The 25,335-nt window shown below is 36.1% G+C and overlaps 1 pseudogene; it reads left to right on the forward strand.

The window, feature by feature from the left end:
• The first annotated feature begins 1,444 nt into the window (after positions 1–1,444).
• LOC118709731 overlaps positions 1,445–25,335 on the forward strand; it is a 43,600-nt pseudogene continuing 19,709 nt past the window's right edge.

The following is a 25,335-nucleotide window of genomic DNA, read 5'->3' on the forward strand; positions in this document are numbered from 1 at the left end:
AAAGAAGCTCCATAATCTGGTTTTTTTTTTTTATTTTTGTTATTGATAATCAACATTGAATTCCAGTTCCTAGACCACTGTCTGGCACAGAATCATCTCTTGATACATTTCCATTGTCTGAATAAATGGAGGAGTTGATGGAAGCTAGTGTTGGGTGATAGAAATATCAGAGGTTAGTAATCAGAGATGCTAATGCAACTTCTAGCTTCCTCACATATAATTGTAGGATAGTAGCTGTATTCCTTGTCATACTAAGACATCATATTCTCATAAGTAATAGCACATAATTATTAAGAATTTTATGAATATTAAATTAAATTATAAAGAATACAAAGAACCCAGTATCGTTCTTGAAACATGGTGGTATTTAGTCATAAGTAACCCTCTTTTATTTGGTCAGTGACTTCTTCAAAAATATTGCCATGAATTCAGGACAACACACAGACAGGCACTGGGTAGGAATAACTTTTATAAATATACAGAAATCTTTACTTCAAAGGACTTTCACTACAGCTAGCCAGGCATACAAAAAAATCAGTACCTTAAATTATTAGGTTAAAATTACACTGTGTAGCTCTAACCAGTTTGGCTCAGTGGATAGAGCATCAGCCTGTGGACTCAAGGGTCCCAAGTTTGATTCCAGTCAAGGGCATGTACCTTGGTTGTGGGCACATCCCTAGTAGGAAGTGTGCAGGAGGGAGCTGATCGATGTTTCTAACTTTCTATCCCTGTCCCTTCCTCTCTGTAAAAAAATCAATAAATATATTTTTAAAATTACACTGTGTACTAAATAACTATTCAAAGAAATAAGACACACATAGAAAAAGCCATCTGCTCATTTCCTAATAACACACACTTTCCACAAGAACACACACTTCTAAATACCCTATTAACTAAATGGCTTGATGTCACTTAGAGTCATTATTGTTTTTAAATTAATTTCCTCAAACATTTCTGTTCTGGTCTGTCATTATTCACTATTTTTCATCTATCTGTCTCAGTGCTATGTGACATGGTTTATTTGAGGCATTTTTCTCGAAAGGAACTAATAATTATGTAAGAAACCTCCACATGCCAGAGGACCAGTGAAACGTATGCTTCCACGTCATTAGATGGGAACAGTAACAACTGTGCTGAGACTTTTTCATTGCTTCCTGCATTTTGTAACATGGACTGAGTGGAGGGTTTCTGAACCTTCTAGACATCCCTTAGCATTCACAACTACATGGGGACCTTTATTAAATAACTCTGCCAGTGGTTCCCAAAAGGAAACTGCCAAATATGGAGAGATGGTAGTGACATTGGAAGATACACACACCCAAGCATCCAAGAGGCTCTCAGTGCAGCTTAAGAGAGACCACATGGTAGGGGAGTCCAGTGAGCCTGCCTTCAGGAAGGGGAGAACATACAAAACCTATCCCCTATAGGGTTCCCCTGGGAGGCCATGGAGAATGGAGACGACGAGGGGGACCAGAGGAGCAAACGCTCTCTGATCCTCGTCGTGCTGAACCTGCACTGCCACGTGGGCATCTCGCTCTATTTCCCCCTGGTATTCAACTTTCACTTGGCTTTTTCACCCTCCAATCAGTGAGTCTTTCTATATTGCATAGCTGTTTCTGCTTTCTGCTTCCTAACAAGTGCAGGTTTGTGTGACAGATCTGATGCTTTCTAGCAGAACCTGCTGCTGCTGTCCTGTTTTCTTCACTTATTTTCATCTCATGTTCTTGACAAGGGTTTCCCCAAAGGTCTGAGCGTCTGACAAGCACTATGATGGGCTTTTTTAAAGCCCCTTGACATTAACCAGAGGACCTTTAGAGCTATACATCCCACATTGAGGAGAGACCACTGGCAGCCTCAGTGGAAAGATCATTGGACTGAGCAAGAGGAGGCTGGCATTCCAAGTGGACTGTTCCAGGGTTATCACTGCTCACGCAGCCAGGTTGCCCATGCTTCATGGACCCCAGTTCTTGGTCTGTACAATGGGAATAAGCATATCTGAAGAATAAATGAGATAATATGTGTGAAAAGTTATTGAAAAGTCTAAAGTTTCATATTTTTACTATTATTGTTGCATTATACAAGAGTCAAAAACCATTAAAATAAAAGAACTTAAAAATTTAATCAGGGAAGTAGAGAGCTATTTCTCTTCCTTAGACAAATAAAAATTTTAAAACCCTATAAATTTTTTTTCTCTGTGCTCCTTTGTATAAAAATTTTATACTATATGTGAGGTAAACACAGTATGATACAGTTTAGCATCCACTGGTCTGCATTCTGATTGGAGGTGTAGATATCATAAATCAATAGTGAAATCAGTATTCCTAAATACCCTCCTGCAATCAGCTGCCACTTTCCTTGGGCTGGTAAGCAAAGGGCCATTTGCAAAGCTGCCAAAGCTCAGTCCCTTGTGCTACATTCTGAGCCTATTTCTTTTATTTTATCCATCACAGAAAGGAATAACAGCTGGACACATCAATTTGCATAATAACCTCGCCTGCTTGGAGATTGTTACAAGGTTAGGTCTCCACTCTTGCTAACAAATCTCAGGAAGAATCTGTCCCTTTTTCTTTTGTTCTTTTCATAGCATTAACTAAAGCCGTGTTTCCCTCAACACTGGATGCCTATCTATGTACAATCACTTTTCCAATTCTCTTACATTTTCTTATGGAACATTTTTAAAAAAAGAACAATCAATCAAACAAAAAAACACCCACTCCTTCTTTTAGGAATGATTCCTGGCTAGTATTCTGGAGTCGTTTGGAAACATTTTACCTCAGTCACTGCTGAGACATACGCAACATATCAAATTCAACCGAGATTAAAGAAAAATTGGGGAACTAATTTTTCTCATACTGAGAAATTTTGGAATCTCAGTGACAAGGGATATGTACTGACTTCCAACTTTACACAATATTTTTTTAATATGGATAAGCCAAATAGAATCAGGGGAATAATTTGATGTTCATATAATAAAAACGAGACATAACACAAGACAGAATCTTTTTCTCATTTCTCTGGGGAGACCACTCAAAATTCTTGGTTTGTAGTTGACTTACAGATAGCTAAATTCGACAAAATGCATAGATATTTTTATCATTTAGAGTGGGAAACTTTAGAATTGCTAAAAAAAAAAAAAAAAAAGGTTGTGGTTCATTTTAAATTTGAAAAATAGATACATTTTCAACTTCAAATAATTTTGATTTAGTTAGGAGTGACTTAAGGAGATACAGATATAGGTATAATGATTTTTTTGTAGATTTTAAAGAAAGTTGGAACTGATAAAAGACATTCATATAAAAATTTAAGTTAAACAAACCCAATTAAGCAGGCTTTTACTTTTGGTCATGATGAAGTAACTGACACTGTACAAAACCTCTTATTTAAATGAACAAAACAAAACTACAAAACTGGGAGAAATATATGAAATAACAGTTTTCAGGCACCAGGCAAGACTGTTCTCCATGAAAAAAAGTAAAATTCATGTTCTCCCTGCTTCTTTGTATGTTGCCATTTTCTTAAATCGAGTGTAGGTAGCTAGATTACAAGAAAAATAGTAGGTCCACTGATTTTAGGAAAATCGAGTTCAGGGCTAGTGAAGTGGCTGGAATCTGATGAGCATATACAATAAGTACACAGTATCTCCAAAAATGTACACACACTTTAACAGCTGAAACCTCAATTTTGAAAATCAAATGTATTTTAATAAACACTGCCATTGTAATTACTCAAAGTGTTTGTATACATTTTTGGGGGGACACCCTATATTTAAGAATGACTTTAAGAAAAATTGACCAAGACATTCTCACTGAAAACTATAGAACATTGCTAAGAAAAAATAAAGAAGAGCTAACTAAATGGTAATTTATACCATGTTCATAAATTGGAAGATTTAGTATTATTAAAATGTTCATTCTCTTTACATTTATTTATAGATTAAGCACAACGTCAGTTGAAATCTTAGAAAGTTTTTTTTTGTATAAACTGGAAGTACTTTAAAAATATATCTTGATATTCAAAGAACTAGAATAGCCAAATTAATTTTGGGAGGAAAAAAATATATTTGAAGTATTTATACTACCCAATTTCAAGAACATTTTATAAATGTTTTACTTATTAAAACTATATGACATTTGGGTAAAGATAAACACAAAGATAAATAGGAGGAAATTAAGTCCATAAGTAGACCCTCACAAAACCCCCAAAACTTGTTATATCTCAAATGTCCAGCTGAGGTGGATGGATAAACAAATTGTTGTACATTTTTTAATTTTTTATTATTTATTTATTTTTTAAAATATATTTTATTGATTTTTTTACAGAGAGGATGGGAGAGAGATAGAGAGTTAGAAAGATCAATGAGAGAGAAACATCCACCAGCTGCCTCCTGCACACCCCCTATTGGGGATGTGCCGTTTGTGTCCCACAAGGGATTATGTGGTTTCAACTCCTCATTGAGCCAGAGAAAAGCACATTCAGTCTATCTTATCCCTTTGTTTATATGGGGCTTGAAATCTGTTAGCAGATTAAAAAAAAAAAAAAAAAAAAAGTCAGGGTTCAGCCTCAGTGGCTCAGTGATTTAGCATTGGCCTATGAACCAGGAGGTCGTGGTTCGATTCCTGAACAGGACACATGCCTGGGTTGGGAACTCAGTCCCCAGAAGGGGGCATTCAGGAGGCAGCTGATCAATGATTCTCTCTCATCCTTGATGTTTCTATCTCTCCCTCTCCCTTCCCCTATGAAATCAATAAAAATATATATCTATATCTATATCTATATCTATATCTATATCTATATCTATATCTATATCTATATCTATATCTATATCTATCTATCTATCTATTTATAAAATAGAGAAATATGATAATTAATTGGGATGCCATCATGGGTCAACCAGATAGGAGGAGGTTGCCAAGGCAGCATCAGAGGCAGGGCAGCAGGGGCCTCCACACACCTGCGCTGGGGGAGGGCCTGATCAGCAGCAGATGCGGCTCCTTCAAGGGCCAGAGAAAGAGTCAGGGCAGGACCAGGAGCAGCTGAGGCTGCTGTGGGGCCCAGGGAGTGAGGCAGGGCCAGGCCAGCGACTCGAGGGTGAGCAGTGCTGCACGATTTCAAATCGCATGCTGGGATCCTAGTATATATTAATAATAATAATAATAATAATAATAATAATAAATGGAATCCGTTTTCATTACAGGAAAAAACATGGAAAAAGAAATCAGATACCATGAAAAGCAAAGCATATTATATTTAAAGTACCTCAAATAAATAGATAGGCCTTAAAAGAGTTTCATTTTAAGTTGTTGTTTTAAGTAAGTTCACTTCAAAGAATATAGGAATTACCTCCTGAATACAAATTTGCCGCAACTCTAAATAGAGAACATAGTTTTGGCCACTCGTGACATAGCATAGCCACCAAATATCACAGGTAGGGCTGTTTGTATGCTGTGAAATATTCTTGTAAGCCCCCAAAAGCCCTATTCTATACAGAATTCTGGATGGATCATTTCTCTAGTCTTTTCTACTTTGCTTTGAGTCTTTGAAGTTAAGCTTATTTACTTAGTTTCTTGACACAATTGGATCTTGTTAGGGAGAAGCTCTTTGAACAGCAGTTTTACAGGCAATTTTTCCCTACAACAAATTCAATTTTTTGATGCATTAATGCCCCCCATTGATGCATCAGCTATTTTCTGTTTAACACACCATCTATGACCGAAGCTTTCAGTGTTGTTCATGGTTATTCAGAATTGGCTTCATCATTGCTAGCTATATTCACAGGAGGGAAGTGTTTTGTTTTTTCATCTGAAAAGAGTCTCCAGCCACACACTATTTGCTAGTCAGAGATCCAAGTTATATTTGACATCTGCAAATATTAAAATGAAAGTGACAAATACTCAGGTGGCAAACAACTTATGTTGGAATAGGAGAACAGAACAGGCAGTGAATGTGATGCATCATTTATCTTTCTTAAACTTAACTGTAGCTAAGTCAAATATTTCTTGTTTCTACATCTTTATGGGAGATTTTTGAGAAACTCAGTTGTTCTCCTAAGTCATTTAATAACAAGGGCAAATGGAAGGGAAATTACATTTGAAAAGCCAGTATGCAAATTCTAAGAACTGGATAATATAAGTTTAATTTGAAAAAACTATGTTATGCCTAGAGTGTAAATTTTCAGGCTGGGGAACATTTACAACAATATAGGACTACATATTTGCTACTTATAGCCTATGTTTTGGGGACTTAAATTAAAGATAACCTTATTTCTTATACTTGTTTCATTTGTTATCTCTACAAATATTTATTGAGAACTCATCATGAGCTAAACAAATTATTCATATATGACTGAAAAAGCAAGGTAATCCATATTCTCATAAGGAAGTTTCTAGAGAAATCCTGGAGCTGAACAAGTAAACAGGCCAATTGCAGCACAGGGAGATATGCTCGATAATTACTATAGATAATGTGCCATAGAAGCCTATAGGGGGGTAATTAATTTAGTTGTCAATAGTTAGGGCAGTCTTATAGAAAAAGTGAATTAGAATTTGAGAAGCTACACTTGGTAGAGTTGTATATGGAAATCAGGCACACACACACAAAAAAAATTGAATACACTGATGACAAGAGAGCGTGGCACCTGACAAGAACAGCAGTAGAAAGTGAGGAAGGTCATCCTCAAAAATGATATTGCAGGAGTTTTCAGAGCACAGAGCATAAAGACTTAGGAAATGATTAGGTATTTTATCCCAAGGGAAATACAAATAAGTGAAGGATTTAAAGTAGAATTGTAATTTAATCAAGTCCATCTTTTAGAATACTGTTTCTCTAGATTAGTGTGAAGAATGAATTGGAGGGAGCAAAACTAGAAATAGTGTGACTGTGGAGCCAAGCATCAAATCATCCTTTAAGTCACTGCCTCAGATTTCTTGTTTTATATGAGGGATGCAAATGTACCCGTCAGCTAAGCACTTCCACTACAAAATACATTGTATTTAAGGTAGGTGGTAAAATCCCACTGCTGATCATTGTCAAATATCCTGTCATCAATATAGAATGTTTCTTGAAAACATATCCAAATGGACAACCTTCTGGAATCTTTTTTTAAAAATATATTTTATTGATTTTTTTTACGGAGAGGAAGGGAGATAGTTAAAAACATTGATCAGCTGCCTCCTGCACACTCTCTATTGTGGATGTGTCCACAACTAAGGCAGATGCCCTTGACAGGAATTGAATCTGGGACCCTTCAGTCCACAGGCTGACGTTCTATCCACTGAGCCAAACCAGTTTTGGCCCTTCTGGAATCTTTATGAAGTAAGCTTATTTGTTGTACGAAGCGTGAATGGAAAGTAGGTTCTTGAAAAGAAAATGTTCAAACTTCAAATATTTACCATAAAGCAGTTATTTATTTAAAAGCCATTTTTAATATTTAATAATATGTTGATACTTTATTCTTATTTTAAAACCAGTGAAGATATTTTACAGCCTACTACTTAACTTTAGATAATGAGATGCCAGATTTCTCATAATAGCTTGATTTGGAATGGAAAATATTCCAAATCCACTGTTTGGGTCCAAATTAACTGTATTTTAGGTAATTTTTTATGTCAGCATTATACAATTAGTATGTACCTTATAACTGAAGCATCATAAATAAATAAACTTGAAGCTTTTGTTGTCAGTGGGGAGCTCTCCTTGTCCCCACTGGGTGTTTGTGGGAGTGGCTTCCTATGATATCAAGAGAAATAGAATGTTCTGAGAGTCACACAGGAGGGTGAGGTATTGTAGAAAGCTTTATTCTATAGAATTACACCTCTGAATTCTCAAGGTCCCATGTCTGTTCATCCCCCAATAGAAGGTGTAGCCATGACTTCTTTAGATCTAGAATTAAAGCTGTTGCCCAGCGTTTTCATTCCACGTCTGCACAGTCCAATACAGCATCATGCTAGCTTAATTTGTGTTCATTAGTCCACTGTGTGGGGGGTATGCAGGGCCACGTAGCTATTCAGGGAACATGGGTTGCAACACAGCCAAAGGCTCCAGAGAGCCAAGCAAGTGAGGTGCTTTGTCAAGGGGATCATGGTTTCCCACATTTTACAGGCTTGCATTGGCCCTGTCCTCTCTAGCCAATCCATGGTTCCCTGGGCTACACTGACAAGCAAATACCTTGACTACATCACCCCAACTTTACTGCGCATGTGCCCATCTCCTCTTTGTTGGATCCCTTCCCACAGTGTTTTGCAGGGAGTAGGCTGGCAGTTCCCTGAGGAGTGTGAAGTTGCAGCTTCCTGGTTAAGCTGCCCAAATGACATGCCTGTAATGTCTGGCCTTCCTTATGTTCCTGTCTTATCATTAATAACTAGCTAATTACAAGGTTAAAACTTTGACAAGTTTATAGTTATGTTCATATATTTAATCTTTAAATCTGTTTATTAATATTTGCAGGATTATCATAATTCAGATATATTTTATTCACATTTATGAGATATATAGAATTAAGGCACATAATACAGGAAGCACACTAAATCACCCAAACCAAAGTAGGTTATAGATCTTTACAATTGATTTGAAATGTACTTGAACTAGAATTTGCAACCATAGTTCTAAATCCCAAGATCAACTGAAGTGTAAATAAACTACAAATACTTCCTAGAGCAATTTGCTATTTTGCGGGATTTATTATTAATATTTTTTAAAATATGAATTTATTGGTTGTTTTGTAAGAAATGGGAAATTTGAAGTTATATGTTTAACCAAAGTTGTTTTTGCACAAAATAATGTAATTTTCCAAAAGCTGATTCTGTCATCTTAAGAAAATCAAATACTGTGAAAATTCAAATGTGCTCTCCTTCTGGGAACTGGGAACTCATAGTACTTTTAGATAAAATATACTCTTTCATTACGTGAAGTGAAAGGGCTCATGTTTGTGATAGGAGAAAACACAAAGAAATGAGTGGCTTAGATGGGATCATAAGGATGAAGCATCTATATCACAAAGAAGACAAATATTGTTACCTACATAGCAGAGAGCTTATATTTATGTGAGTTAGATTTCTAATTCCACAGGGAAGGAGGCAGAGCCAGAATAAATGAAAGCCAACTTTTAACTTTTATTCACTTCCACAACTTAAAATCTCTGAATTTAGAGCCTTATTGTCAAATGTAATTACCTTAACAATGTGGCTGTCCAGAGTCAATCATTATTTCATTTACCAAGTATTTATTGAGTTTCTTTCCCAAAACTAACGTTTACCTTACACATAGAAATTTATATTGCGTTTAGATATTTCATCCACATTGACTGGTGTTTTTTAGAAACTTGATAAAAGTTTGATGATCTTATTAATTAATTAAGTGCAGCCTGTCTTTTACAATAGAAATTGGCTAAAATAAAATTTAGTTTATTCCCAGTATTTCTTTTAAAAATGACTATTAGAAATATTGTAAAATAACTAATTCATGGTGGCAAAAGGCATATCTTTTTTATTTATTGTTATTGACACCTCACTGGAATAAATGTTTATAGGCTAAATAAAAATAAAAATTCAGGCTCTACCTGGTTTGGCTCAGTTGATATAGCATTGGCCTGTGAACTGAAGGGTCCTGGGTTCAATTCCAGTCAATGGCACATGCCCAGGTTTTGAGCTCAGTCAACAGTAGGGGGCATGAAGGAAGCAGATAATTCATAATTCTCTCTCATTGTTGATGTTTCTGTCTCTCTTTTCTTCTCCCTTCTTCTCTAAAATAAATTTAAAAGTATTTTTTTAAAAAGTAAAAATTTATTAGCACCAAATAAATATTACCAGTAAATTTGGGTAAAAATGAATACCAAACAGTCATGGATGGCAGATGAGACAAGTTGAATTTGAGTGGGATTGTGTGGGCAAAGATAAGGTGGGGATTCTTTGCTATGCCATGTAACACGGAAGACTGAGATCAGCAACTGTGCCCGACCAGTGTGGCTCTCTGGCTCTCTGGCTGAGCATCTACCTATGAACTAAGAGGTCCCTGGTTTGATTCCTGCCCAGGTTTCTGGCTTTATCCCCAATTCTCTCTCTCTCTCTTTCTCTCTCTCTCTCTCTCTCTCTCTCTCTCTCTCTCTCTCTCTCTCTCTCTCTCTCTCTCTTTCCTTCTCGTTCTCTCTTCTCCCTCTCCTTTCCTCTATGAAATAAATAAAAAATACATTTTTTAAATGTCAGCAACTGTAGCAGAAAGAATGGACAGTATAAGAATTTGCTTTGGAAAAAACAAACAAATAGTGAGGAAAACAACTGTTGCAGTCAGTGCCCATAATCCTCATCTCACCCCTACACTGAAAAGACAGGTGATTGATAATGATTTTCTGATGAAACAAACACACCACATAAAAACAGGTAGAATTTCTTTCTCTAATAAATTTTGGCCTGAATAATGCTAAGGTTTCTTCTGGAGAAGTTAATTCAAGCGGGTAATTTCATTTCATCTTAAAAATACATTTTCTTATCATGTGAAACAAAAGGACATGTAGATTGAACATATAAACAGAAAAGGTATAGTTTCAAAAAATAATTGCAGAAATATTATACAACTAGTTCCTAGAACTGGAGAAACTATTTTCTAAAACTGGAAAAGCTCACCAAATAACCATTTAACACACACACACACACACACACACAATGGCCACAGGTAAACTTACATAATCTTGAATTTCACCAAAGCAGCAATAAAAAAGATGATAAATACTTCTAACTTGGGGCAGGAAATAATAATTTTAAAAAAAGAAATGAAAACCAGACTGACATCAAATGTTTGTCTGCAACAAGGAATCTATTTACATAAAAGCCTAAATGTCCATCTGACCGTTTGACTGGTAGCTATGATATGCACTGGGTCAGTGGATAGAGCGCCGGCCTGCGGGCTGAAGGGTCCCGGGTTTGATTCCAGTCAGGGGCATGTACTTTGGTTGTAGGCACATCGCCAGTAGGGAATATGCAAGAGGAGCTGGTCAATGTTTCTCTCTCATCGCTCGAACTCTCTCTCCCTCTCCCTTTCTCTCTGTAAAAAGCCATAAAAATTATTTTTTGAAAGTTCATGAAAATTAACGTAGTAGTAATTTCTTCTAAAAACACAATATATCCCAGTTTCTAATATTTCTATTAAGCTTTCTGGAATATAAAAAAAAAAAAATATTAGGTCACTATTTGCAAAAATTATCATAATTAGTTCACAAATATTATGGCATTTTCTTTAAATAAGAAGAAACATGGGGTTTTTAATTATTACTTATAATTGTTGTAATAGAATTTTTGCCCAACTTTGATGCATACCTTTCCTTTAGATACTGAAGTGATTTTCTGCCAGAAATACAATAAGGTAAAGGTTCATATACTATTTGAAATGAAAGTAAGCTAGACACTTGTTTAAATCTGACAGGATCATTTGCTGCTATTGTTTCTCAGGTTTATGAGTACTTAAGATTCAAGGCTATTTACTTAGGTAATGTTCTACCTGACTTTTCCTTTTTCTTTACTGATAGGAAAGAATTTACTGAGCTTAGGAGGGGAAGATAAAAATATGGTGGGCTGCTTTAAGAACTTAGATGGTGAAGTGTTTACCAAATATCTATGTAAGGTATCAAGGTTCCTCTGAATTTCAGCAAAGGCATTTATTTAACAGACATTTTATAGGAGTAATTCTGTAAGTCTGAAAACAAAACGGGCTATTTACTGTTTCCTTTGTGTCAAAATCTTTACAAATAAGATGGTTCTGTTTTAAGCCAAATAAAAAATTTTGTACAAATAGAGAAAGGCTCAAAATTACAATTACAAAATACCCAAAGATATACTCTTCAATGTCCTTTGTAATTGATCCCTTCTTAATACCTGAGTCACTTTATACTTATTTTAGCCTTTTGATAAATAACACAAAATTTAAAGACCAATTAGAATGTAATAGTTATACTATTAACAAGAACTATATCATAAATGTTTACTACTTTCAATACGTATCTTTTTTATTAGAATATATTAAAGTATTTTTTAAAATATTTGTTAAATGCTAATTCAGGCTTCTGGTTGCATTTAGAATCAGGTAGTATTACATGGCAATAGTTTCACTAAAGTATTTGTAAAATACCAAGAAGATGAAAAACCATAATAGTAGTAACATTTAAAGCAAAAAATCCATTTCAGATTTTGGAGGTGTGTTTTCTCACTGTGAGAGCCATAGAGTTGAAGTGGAGATTATAGTAAATAGCTGTAGTGGTTAATTTTATATATGTCAACTTGGTTTGGCCATGAGATGCCTGGATATTTGGTTAAACATTATTCTGGGTGTTTCTGGGCGGGTGTTTTCAAATGACATGAGCATTTTAATCAAGAGACTGAGCAAAGCAGATTGCTTTCCTTAATGTCAGCGGGCCCCATGCCATGACATGAAGGCCGAATAAAACAGAAGGCTGGAGAAAAAGACATCCTGAGGAGAGAATTTGTCCTGTCTGCTGGCCTTAGAACAGGGGCACTGGCTTTTTCCTTCTTTCTGGCTCAAACGAAAACATTATTTTTCTGGGTCTTGAGTATACCATCATCAACCTGGAACCTACATCATTGTCTCTATTCTCAGACTGTTGGACTCAGACTAGAACTAAACTATTGGTTTTCCTGAGTCTCCAGCACACTGATTCACCCAGTAGATCTTGGAATTTACCCAACTCCACAATCATGTGAGCCACTTCTTATAATTTATATGTATAGCATATGAAATATATTTACAAATATAACACATAAACATGTATTTAAAGGTATTTTATATATTTAAACTATATGTATTTTTAAAATATTCTATCATCATCTATCTATCATCTATCTATCTATCATCAATCAATCAATCTATCTATCTATCTATCTATCTATTTATCTATCTATCTATCTATCTATCATCATCTCCTATTCATTCAGATTCTTGAGAAACCTGATTAGAAAAACTATATATTCTTACAGTTGAGTTGTGGTAAGAAGAATAAAAAGATTTTCAGTTTAAGAAAGTTTAGAAAGCCATGATCTTCATCAATTTGACTTTCTTCCATTTATGGCATAATGCCCTTAAGAGATCAAATATTACTTACCATTATGTTTTCAATAAGTAAGTTATTTTTACATTTATTCTAGAGCTATAATTTCTAAGCATGTGACACACACGACAAAATGAAACTCACTAGCTCTGTCACTAGGAGAAATAGAAATTAATATTACTACTAATGAAATTTTGAAACTATAATTATAAGCCTTCCCCCCAAAAAAATATCTGGGACAGATATTTTCTATGAAAATATTAAGAAATCTATCAATCTTAAGCAAGTTCTTTAAAAAAACAGAAAAAAAAATATGCAATATATATTGTATTAGTCATCTATTGCTGCATAAAACATGCCAAAACATAGTATTTTGAAACAACAAACTAATTATTTCACAGTTTCTGAAAACCGGAAATCTTGGGGTGGGGGAGGCTAGCTGTATCCTTTGACTCAAGGTCTCTCCCCGAGGCTGCAAAGAATGTGCTATTAACTGAGGGAAACGATGGGGGAAATCAGGGCATCAACTTGAACATTTTACCTTTGAGATGTTTATTGACCATCCAGGTGAAGATTAAAAGTAGCCTGTTGGATATAAGGGTCTGTGGTTCAGAGAAAAGGTCTGAGCTGGAGATATAACACCTTGAGGCCAGAAGAAACCACCTAAAAATGAGTGTGAACTGGAAGGATATGGGGCTGATCACTGGGGCATCCAGGTAAAAAAGTCCAATAAATGAGGAGGGACCTGGATGGAGATTGCACAGGGCACCCAGAGAGCTGGAGGGAAAACAGCAGACAGAGGCCAGAAGCCTGGAGGGGTGGGCCAACTAATCAACTAGATCATCCAGACTAATCAACTGGATCAAAAGCTGCTAAAAGACAAGAAAGATGAAGATGGTATGCCTCCTACCTGCTCATGTTAAGAATGTATTTTGTAGCAACTCTATATCACTATTAAGCTGTATTATACAAATTAGGTTAACAATAATACATAATTTATCTCCTGTAAGACTGAAAAAAAAAGCTTTACAAATTGATAATGTTAGTTGCTTGCAAGGATGTATGCAAAGAAGCATGTTGCTCAAGAGATTGTAAACTATAACTGCCACAAAACTCAATTTGACAAATTAATAAAATTGAAGATGTTCCTATTTTTCTAATATCCATCAATGTTTTCTGTCTTTACAAACTCTTTCGAAGTTCTCCTGGAAACAAAAATAAAATAATTTACTGGAGGAAGTATGGAGATAAATAAATTAATTCTAGTGTATTACTGTGATAAAAGTCCATATAGAAGTTTTTTAGCTTTTTTTTTTTAAATAAAGAATATCAGCCATGGAAAGAGCTAAAGAACATAAGGTATTGTATATATATAAAAAATCAAACATATGTTTAATAAAATTCTGTAGATTTTTATAAATTTTCTAAAAAGTTTTATATATCTATATTGCATTTCTAGTAAAAGTCCAAAAATCTAAATATAGAGGAATAGTTCCTGTAGATTAGAAGGAAAGTCATGTGCAAAGGCCATGGCAAACCAAAGATAGGTTCTAGTGACTGCAACAAGATGGCTTTGACAGGGTCCCAGAAGCAAGCTTAAAGGGATATGAGATGAGATTGACATGAGAGCATAGGGGCTTGTAGACCATGTTAAAGAACTTTGAACAATTGGAAACTAAAGCGCAAAATACAATAGTTACCAATCACAGAGTGCATTCATTTGAGTGTTTTAAATTAAAACATGATACATTTTACGTATATATTTTTAAATATATATACATGAAATGTATCATGATGACCATATTAAGCATCCTGTTTAAAGGTATTAAATGCACTCACAAGGTTGTGCAACCATCACCACTATCCATCACCAGAACTTTGTTTTTTGTCTCTTCCAAAACTCAAATTCTTTACTCATTAAATACTAGCTCTACCCTCCCCTACCTACCCTTGGCATCTCTGATAGTCACTCTTCTACTTCTTGTCTCTATTTGACAGGTTTAGCTAACCTCATACAAGTGGATTCATACAATACTTGTCCTTTTGTGTCTGGCTTATTTGATTGAGTATAACGTACATATTTGAAGTTCTTCTATGTTGTAATATGCATCAGAATCTCTTGATTTTTTAAGGTTATAAAATATTTCAGTGTATGTATATACCACATTTGTTATTTTACTCATTCACTGAGGGGCATCCTTGTTGTTTGCACCTTTTTGGTTATTGTGAATAATGTTGGTATGAATATTGATGTGCAAATATCTGTTCAAGTCTCTACTTTCAGTTATGTTTTATTCATACCCAGAAGTGGAATTGCTGAATCAAATGGTAATCTATGTGTAATGTTTTGCATAACCACCATAACTTTTAAATTCCCACCAATAATAGAGTTTTATTTTTTTTTCTTCTTTTTTAAAATTAATCCTCACCTGACGACATTCTTAGAGAGAGGAAGAGGATGAGACAAGAAAACATCAATGCAAGAGGGAAACATCTATTGATTACCTTCCATATGTGTCCTGACCAGAAGTGAATCAGCAACCTTTCAGTGCACAAGATGACACTCAACCAACTGAGCCATTCCAGCCAGGAAAATGTTCCATTTTCTTCACATCTTAACTAGTATGTTGCTTTAATAACAGCTATTCCAGTGAGCGAGAGGTGATATCATATTATGATTCTGATTTGCATTTTCCTAAAGAGTAGTGATGGTGAGCATTTTTTCATCTATATAAATAAAAGGCTAAGTGACTGCCTGCCTTCCAACCAACTGGAAGGTATGATGTGCACTGACCACCGGGGGCAGACACTCAATGCAGGAGTTGCTGAGCTGTAGTGATTTGTCAGTGGTGGTTCTCCGGTGACACACCCTGGAACCAGAGAGGAGGGAGACTTAGCCACTTGGTTTTGGATTCCACTGTTGGCCCCAAATCTGGTTTACTGCCAAGCTGTGGTGGCCACAGATGCCCTCTGAGCTGGGGCACCGCCCCAAATGTGGCTGGCTAGGAACGGACTGGGTGAGGTTGGCCCATCTCGCCCAGTCCTACCTCGCTGGCCGGCCACCTACTAATTAATTTCCTTTCATTGTGCACGGATCTGTGCACAGGGTTACTAGTGTTAGAATAAAATAAAAGGGAGACTGAGAAGAGGAAAAATTAATGAGGCTTCTGTTCTCCATGTGATATGGATTAGGTCAGAGTCCCATGGAGAAGGGGATCATTCTCTCCATTTCTGCAGAGAACGTGGCAGCTTTGGGAGACAGCAGGTTCAGCAGGTCTCCTTAGAGAAGCATGAGCTGAAGCAAGGGAGGAGGGAGGAGGTGGTGCCCTGCTCAGTGGGCATGACGCCACTCAGTGCAGGCTGACGGAGATCTCTATACCAGATGGATCTGAGTTTGTTTGTGGCTATATGTGAAAGCCTGGGACAACCAGAAGGAACAGTGAGATGAATAGAGACAATGTTAAGTAAATGCAGGTGGAAACATAGAGTGCTCACTGAATTCATGTTTTATCATGGGAATGACTCTGCATGTATACGGGGCAGCACTTAGAGTGGTATTTTAAAAATCTGGCATCAGGACTGGGTCCCTAACATGCAATTGCCTACTTTATGACTTTATGGAAATCACTTGGCCTCTGTGCATCCTACTTTCTTTTATATGACATTTGGAGAATCGGTAAGATTTTCAGAAAATCTTCAGAAAAGCAGAAAGCATGTAAGGTATGTTTATGCTAAAGTTGACAACTACAAGGAGACATGATCAATCCCAGTGTTCTCTACAACAATGCAGTATTATTTGCTCCAGGAGGTTTAGGGAATGATGTGCCTGCTTCAAATCTAGCGCCAACCAGAAATAGACTAAGAATGGCTTCCTGCTTTCTGAAGAGTACAGAGAGTGTACTTTTTGTCTGGGAGTAAAATCTAGTATGTATAGGCTGAGAGAAATTGAGATTTGTATTTCTTAATGTGAATTGCTGTCTCCACTACATGAGACGTGGGGGGTGAATGGACCATGCGACATATTGCCGGGACATTCAAAAAAGATTTCAGAAAATCCAACTGCTACTTATTGCAATGCTTTTAAGTCCCCAAATGAGTAACAAGTTAGAATTGGGTATTCTGCACATCACATCACCACAACATCTCCAATATGCATACAAATGAAAATTAGATAAACAACAGTATGTGAAACTAAACCTGACATACCCAGAGGAAGCCAAAGGATGCGAGTCTGTCATTAGGATTACCACAGCGGCAGGTCTCTGACAACTGATGACAGTGAGAAAAAACTGCTGCCTTGTACAGGACAGGGAAGACCCAATGCCACAATATTTTCAGAACTGAAGAAATGTCAGAAATTAGTATTAACAGAAAGCTTAAATATATGGTAGAGCAAAATGGGCCAGCTTTATTCTATTTGATTCATGTTTTTTTAAAGGCCTAGTTTTCTTAACCTTGATTGATGATGGATTCTACTCTTTAAAAGGATTGTTGACCTCAGGTTCTTATCAGAAGAAGTACAGTGGATAGAAATGTAAATTTTGAGTATTCTACATTTGTTTATGCTTTGTTGCTCATTTGGAGGAAAAAAAAAGTACTTTGCTTGCATGCGTTATCTATTATTATAGTCATCAACCAAACAGTTATAATTTATCAGAACTATACATATAATAAGGTTTTAAAATATTTAAGTATTTTTTAAAAATATCATCTGTGAGAGTGTGTGTTTGGAAAAAGATTTAACAGGTAGAGTAGTGCTGGAGGGTAGGTAGGTGGGGAAAATGTCCAGGACTCAGCTATATGATTCAGTAAAATGCTGTGTACCCAATATTCTAAGAATTCAAAGATTCCTATCGTTGTGAATCTTAAATATAGCTGGGGAACACCAATAATAATAATAAAAGCACACAAACAAATAAAATAAATAAGCAAAGAAAATCAGATCATAGTTTGGAATGCCAAAATTATAATCTTGAGGGTGGCTACTTTCAATAAAGTGTTCAAGGTAGGCATCATGGGGATGGTGACATTTGCACAAATACCTCATAGAAGTGGGGGAATTGGCCACATCAGGTTGGTCAGTAAAGGATTTGCTGGCAGAGGGTGTAAAGGCCCTGAGACAGGATTGTGTCCAGTGTACCCTAGAACCTAGAGCGATGGGGCAGGAGCATGAAGAGGAGCAGAGAAGAGAAGAAAGAGGTGGGAAGAGGGGAAGGATTGGGGAAGGGCTCCCTGGACTTTGGAAGGTGTGTGCTAAGACCTAGAGCTGGGAAAGGTTCTAGCACAGATTTGCCTTGCGTGTAAGAATTACTCTGGCAGCTGTGTGAAGGATTCACTACGGGGCAAGGAGAGGAGCAAGAAGACCAGGTAGGAGACTTTTGAAAAGGAGGCTTTGCAGCTCACACCAGAAGGGAGAGAGGACTGAGAATGATGCACCTTCTGAGGTTTATGAGGTGAGCCCAGAGAAACAATATTCGAAACCTGACTGAAATAAAAAATCTAAATCAAGATAAATGGTGATTTATTTTTGGAACAGAAGGCCTGGGGAAACAATTTTACTTTTGCTTCTCTTTCATAATGTTCCTTCTTTTCACACTGGAAACTTTTATTTTCAGCTTGAAAAATCATTACTAATTTGAGGAAAGATGCAGATCATCCATAAACTTTCAATGGGTGCCCTTGTCTTCACAGAGCTCTGCCCCTGCTGCCCTGGAGCTAACAGCAGGATGCATAATGCACAGGGCGCTCCCTGCCTCACACAAACACTCATAAAACTTCAGCAGTTATGAGGATGGAGCTATTAAGGAAAACATGGGTATAAAACAGTTTTGCAAAGATTTAAAAAAAAAATTAAGCCAGGGGCTTTTTCTAAAAGAACAGATTGGATTCTGATTAGAGATTGGAAGAAATGATCACTGAAATATTCATTTTAATACCTTGTGAATCTGTCCAACTTAGCTAGAGAGAGAAACAAATTGTGATCACATATTTCTTTGAAGTGCATAATTATTTTTCTACACTTTGTAGCCACATTCTGCAGCATGGACAGATTTTGCTTTTGTGGTTGGTGCAGTTTTTAACCAATTTACAGTTTGCATCTACTATTTCGTTTTTCATAATTTTGTTTTGAAGCTCATGGAGTTATGACTTAAATGGTGAAAAAAAGGAGCATAAAAGGACAAGAACATATTCTGTGTAATGATTTTCTGACTTCTTCATCTTTGGGTCAACCATTCATTTGACCTCACTAATTATCAGGCAACTATTATTGAGAGTGACAGACAGACACGGACTTTTGATTAATCAACATGCTTTATTTAAGATCAATATACTTGTAGGTTGCATAATTATATTTCAGAATGGTCTGTTCTCTAAGTAGAGGAATTTTTAAAAAATATATGTTTTATTGATTTTTTTTTACAGCGAGGATGGTAGAGGACTAGAGAGTTAAAAACAATGAAGAGAGAGAAACATTGATCAGTTGCCTCCTGCACACCCTACTGGGTATTTGCCCACAGCCAAAGTACATGCCCTTGACCAAAACTGAACTTGGTACCCTTGAGTCCACAGGCCGATGCTCTATCCACAGAGCCAAACCGGTTAGCACAAAATAAAGGAATTTTTGAACACTCTTTATGACACAAGATCCTAGATGCCATATTTTGGGATATATATATTTTAGCTTTGATTAAAATAAGAGTATATTTAATTTTTGAAATTGCAGTGCTCAGCTTTCTTTCCATTTATTTAAAATTATTGAAAGTGGCAATATATCTTTTCCCAAAAAACCCTACAAGCCTGCCTGGGAGAGCTGGGTGCAAAGTCTGGATACAGAAAAGTAAACAAGACAAAGTACTACTTCACTTTTTTTTTTTTTCTTTCTTAATTTTCACCTAAGGATATGCTTTTGTTGATTTTTTAGAGAGAGGGAGGGAGGGGGAGAACGGAGGGCAAGAGGAAGAGAGAGAGAGAGAGAGAGAGAGAGAGAGAGAGAGAGAGAGAGAGAGAGAGAGATGAGAAACATTGATCATTTGCCTTCCATATGTGCCCAAATTGAAAACTAAACCCAGAACCTAGGTATGTGTCCTGACTGGAAATTGAACCTGCAATTAAACTCCCTGACTAGGGCTATCCCTCACTTTTGAGTGATAATTCTGCTGGGTGTGTCATTCCACTTTGTTTAATCATTCAGCACTTTGAATATTTCACCCTCTGTCCCCTTCCTTGCAGTTTGGATATAACTCTGTCCCTTGTCCTTCTATCCTCTGTCCATCCCCCCAAACCTGGTTTCTTTTCAGGGTTTTTCTCTTCATTAATTATCTGAAGTTTTAATATAGTATGCCTAGTTATAATTTTCAAATTCACTTATCAAGCTTCTAATTCTTTATTCTGGATCTGTGGTTTTGTTTGTCATTAATTTTAGAAAATACTTCAACATTTTTTCTGTTTCTTTCTGGTACAGCATTGCATGTATGATGCATCTTTGGTATTGTCCCAGAGTTCCCTTGCTTTTTTTTTTTCTTTCTTCCTTTTTCTCTTGGCTTTTTAGTTTAAGTTTCTATTAACGTCTCCTTAAACTCACTGATTACTTCCTAGATGAAATCCAATCTACCTACAAGCTTATTCATTTCTATTATATTTTAGTTTTTGTTTGTCTTTTGCTTGTCTTTAGTTTAATTATAGCTGACAGAGAATATTTTATTAGTTTTGGGTGTAGAATATAGTGGTTAGATATTTATATAGCTTATAAAATGACCCCCCAATAAACCATACACCCATCTGACACCATATATAGTTATTACAATATCTATTACATTACATTTTATTTCTAAAATTGTCTTTTTATTTTTCTTTTTTATTTATTTATTTATAATTTAATCTTTATTGTTCAGATTATTATAATTGTTCCTCTTTTTCCCCCCATAGCTCCTCTCCACCTGGTTTCTATCCCACCCTCTTTCTTTACCTCCCCCCCATTGTCCTCATCCATAGGTGTACGACTTTTATCCACCTATGGACAAAAATCTTTTTATTTTTCTTAGAGTTTCTATCTCTCTGTTTTTATTATTTATTTCTATCTCATCTGTTCTTTCATGTTACCCACGTTTTTCATGAGATCTCTTAGAATTTAATCATGGTTTTTTTGTCTTGTTTTGTTTTGTTTTGTTTTGTTTTTAATTCCAAGTCTCACCTGTCCTGCATGGCTCAGTGGTTGCGTGTCATCAACCCAGGAACTAGGAGGTCACTGTTTGATTCCCTGTCAAGGCACATGCCTGGTTTGCGAACTCAATTCCAGTGGGGGGCATGCAGGAGGCAGATGATCAATGATTCTTTCATAATTGATGCTTCTATCTCTCCCCCTCCATTTCTCTTTGAAATCAATAAAAATATATTTTTAAAGAAAATTTCAAGTCTCATAATTCAAATATCTCAACCACAACTGACACTAAACTGATGCTTGCATTATCTCTTCAAGATTTGGAAGTGCCCGGCTAGCTCAGTCGGTAGAGCATGAGACTCTTAGTCTTTTAGCATGACTTGTAATCTGTGCTTGAAATTCATATGCGATGTACTGAATAAAAGAAATTGGAGGAAAATAGCTTTAGGGTGAGATTTTTGTATCTCTGGCTAGGAATTAGACCGTGTTTACTGTTTGCTGTAGCTGTGGTATCAGATGCTAAAAACCCCCTCAGTGTCCTTATTTTCGTCTCTATTACCTTTGGGTTTCCCTAGAACCTTTTGTTAAATAGGGTCTGAGGGTCGCAGTCTTTCAGCTCTAATCCTTTTATTAGAAACCCTATGTGATGATTAGGAGGAGGGGGAGAGGAACTATCTATATTCCTATGCTCAGATCCCAGCTCTCTAGGCAGACGTGACCCTAGACTGTGACTAGAGCTTCTCAGTCACCTGCTGCCCATCATGAGAAGGAAAACTAGAAGGGGTGAGATTGCGACCTGGCCAGTTGGTTGAGGGTCCTCCAGTGCTCTGAAAGGCCTCCGGTTCAATTTGATGTCAAGGCACATGCCCAGATTTCAGGCTCAAACCTGGGTTGGGCTGTGTGCTGGAGGCAGCCAGTTGATATTTCTCTCTCACAACAATATTTCCCTCTCCCTCCTCCCCATTCCCTTCCTCTCTCTCTATTTCTAAAAGAAGCCGAAACCAGTTTGGCTCAGTGGTAGAGAGACGGTCTGAGGACTGAAAGGTCCCAGGTTCGATTCTGGTCAAGGGCATGTACCTTGGTTGCGGGCACATCCCTGGTAGGGGGTGTGCAAGAGGCAGTTGGTCGATGTTTCACTTTCATTGACGTTTCTAGCTCTCTATCCCTCTCTCCTCCTTTCTGTAAAAAATCAATAAAATATATTTAAAAAAGAAAAGAGCCGAAACCGGTTTGGCTCAGTGAATAGAGCGTTGGCTTGGGGACTGAAGGGTCCCGGGTTAGATTCCGGTCAAGGGCATGTACCTTGGTTGCAGGCACATCCCCAGTAGGGGGTGTGCAAGAGGCAGCTGATCGATGACTCTCTCTCATTGATGTTTCTAACTCTCTATCCCTCTCTCTTCCTCTCTGTGAAAAATCAATAAAATATATTAAAAGAAAAGAAAAGAAAAGAAAAGAAAAGAAAAGAAAAGAAAAGAAAAGAAAAGAAAAGAAAAGAAAAGAAAAGAAAAGAAAAGAAAGGAAAAGAAAAAGGAGGGGGGGTGGGGAGACCTGCAATTGGGTATTTCCCTTCCTCCGGGATGGCTAGCTTTGGTGAAACCTAATAGTCTATTCAACAGCATGTCAGATATCTGAAATCTTTCAAAGATTCTTCTTCCTGGAATTTATATTCTTTTTTTATTTATTAAATTATTATATTCTTATTTCCCAAGTTTTTGTTTCTGAGTTCATTATGTTAAGTTGGAAATCCCTCTCTCCTGGTACTTTGCCCACATGTCGTCCTCATAAATTGTTAGGATTTCTTTTCTTAATTAGTATAAGAACTCAGTGAACTCTCCATCACTGAATGAAGGTGTTACATTGGAGTTCTTCTGGGGAATTACTGCAAAACAAATTCTTCTGGTGTTAATGGCTGTGCTGTGACAGACTTCAGCAGTTGTTAGAAGGGACTTGTATGTCAAGGTAAGTGTAACTACAGAAGAATTCCATATTATTAGGTGTGGAGTGATAATTACAATCATTATCACAGCATGGAATTATTTTTAGGTAATGAAAAAAATTGTCTCTGAAAGCCATAAGCTTTGTGAATCCCAGTAATACGTTTAAGTAAAATGTACATGTGTAGTTGAGATAACCTATTAACTAAACAGCTTAAGCTAAAAATATGAAATTTAAGCAATATAAAATTAAACAGAGACAAAATAACTCTCCAATGAAAATGAGACAGGTTTGTCAAGAATCATATGTGATTAGAAATTGCATGATAACAATTTTAATAGAAAGTTTGAAATATTTACTGTGATGTTTTAACTCTTTTTAGTCATGCTTGTAATTGCTGTGTGTTTGGAAGAGTTCCTGAAGACAGTATGGTGAGTGAAACAAAATATTTCATTTATTTTAATATTACTATAGCACAGCTCAATAGAGTAACTCCCTTCCCCTTCTTACCATTTCCCTAAGGTCTTTGTTATCACATTTTTCTTTCATTATTATGATTTTACTAGAGGCATGGTGCACAAATTCATGCACATTGAAAGACAGGTATTTAGAAGAAATATTTTAATGTCACTATTCGCCCTTTCTCTTTAATAGAAGTGTCAACCAAATCCAGGATTAACAATGATAGACCAAAACACATGCATGTGATTGGCTTAGTGAGAGCTTTATATACGTATAGATTCTGTCCCTTCTAACTCAACTTCCTTCCTTAAAAGTTCTTTTTTTTTTTTTAAATGGAAATTTTAAACAATCTTTGTCTGATTCTTTTTCTTCAAGTGGGGGATGAAGTTTGACTTTGGTATCCAGTGGTCGGCAAACTGTGGCTCTTGAGCCACCTGTGGTTCTTTGGCCCCTGAGTGTGCTCTCCCACAAAATAGCACAGCCTGGGCGAATCTATTTTGAAGAAGTTTAAGTTTAAAAAATTTGGCTCACAAAAGAAATTTCAATCATTGTACTGCTGATATTTGGCTCTGTTGACTGATGAGTTTGTCGACCACTAGTATAGGCAATTGATGGAATAACACGGAGCAACAGCCAGACTATAGAGCCTCAGTAATGCTGTTATGAATGGATTTCAAATTTGGTTCTTTGTTACCTCTTTGCTTTGGAAATGGTGTTCCAGCCAACTAATCATCTCAAAATATTTTCTCTTTTGTTTATTTCCACTTAGAGGACACTTCGATATTTGGCACAAAATATAATTATCTCAAATAGGCAACTCATTACAAAGAGATGAATATCTTCAATAAACTTTCAGAGAGACTATGTTCTTAAATAAAATAGGAAGACTCTAATATATTTTTAGGATATAAGAAGAAGAGAAATCCTCATTCAAAAAATAACACTGTAGGATTTCTAACAAAGAAAAAATGTTTAATCTTATTTACTTCTAAACATTCACTTCTTAAGCAGTATGCACGCCTACTTACACTATTTGCAATCTGGTATCTCAACTGTAGATTAAGTAAAGTGCTCCAGAGATTTTTCTTGTAGGATATCTTACCTCTCAAGTAATTAATATATAATATTTTGTTCCTAAAAGGCTCTATCTGCTTAGTATACATAAATTTAATCAAATCTCCATTATCAATGTTAATCAGGAAAATATTGGCATGAAATATCTCAAAAGATAATTGATAAAACTTTTTTTGTATTGATCTTGGAAAAGGATTTTGAATTTGCACTTGTGTGTGTGTGTATGTGTGTGTATGTGTATGTGTGTGTGTCCAAAATTCTGGTCAATCACCTAATCTTACATCAAACCATTTTGATGAAGAAGTGGAGGTAACTAGATAAAGTTTGATCAGGACTGTTTCTTGTTTTCAATAGCCATCAATATATAGGCAGACTTGCTGCCCAGAAAAAAAAAAAGTGAAAACAGAACTAAAACATAAAGAGAAGAAAAAAATGTAATGCTCAATATGTCTTCTTTCTTAAATTGCAGCATTATCTTCATTTGTCTCAGGAGTTAGATAGCATAAGAGGTAGCTAATTAAGTATGTGTGTTTCTAAGGTCCACTGCTGAATAAAAAGTTAGAGAGAAGGGAAAATAACAAACTAAATAAGAGTCAGAAAAAAAATCATGGAAAAAATTAATCAAAAATTATTTATTATGTATTATCAAAAATTGACCTGG

The sequence above is a fragment of the Pipistrellus kuhlii genome, unplaced genomic scaffold (genome assembly GCF_014108245.1).
Source record: "Pipistrellus kuhlii isolate mPipKuh1 unplaced genomic scaffold, mPipKuh1.p scaffold_m20_p_7, whole genome shotgun sequence".
Taxonomy (NCBI): domain Eukaryota; kingdom Metazoa; phylum Chordata; class Mammalia; order Chiroptera; family Vespertilionidae; genus Pipistrellus; species Pipistrellus kuhlii.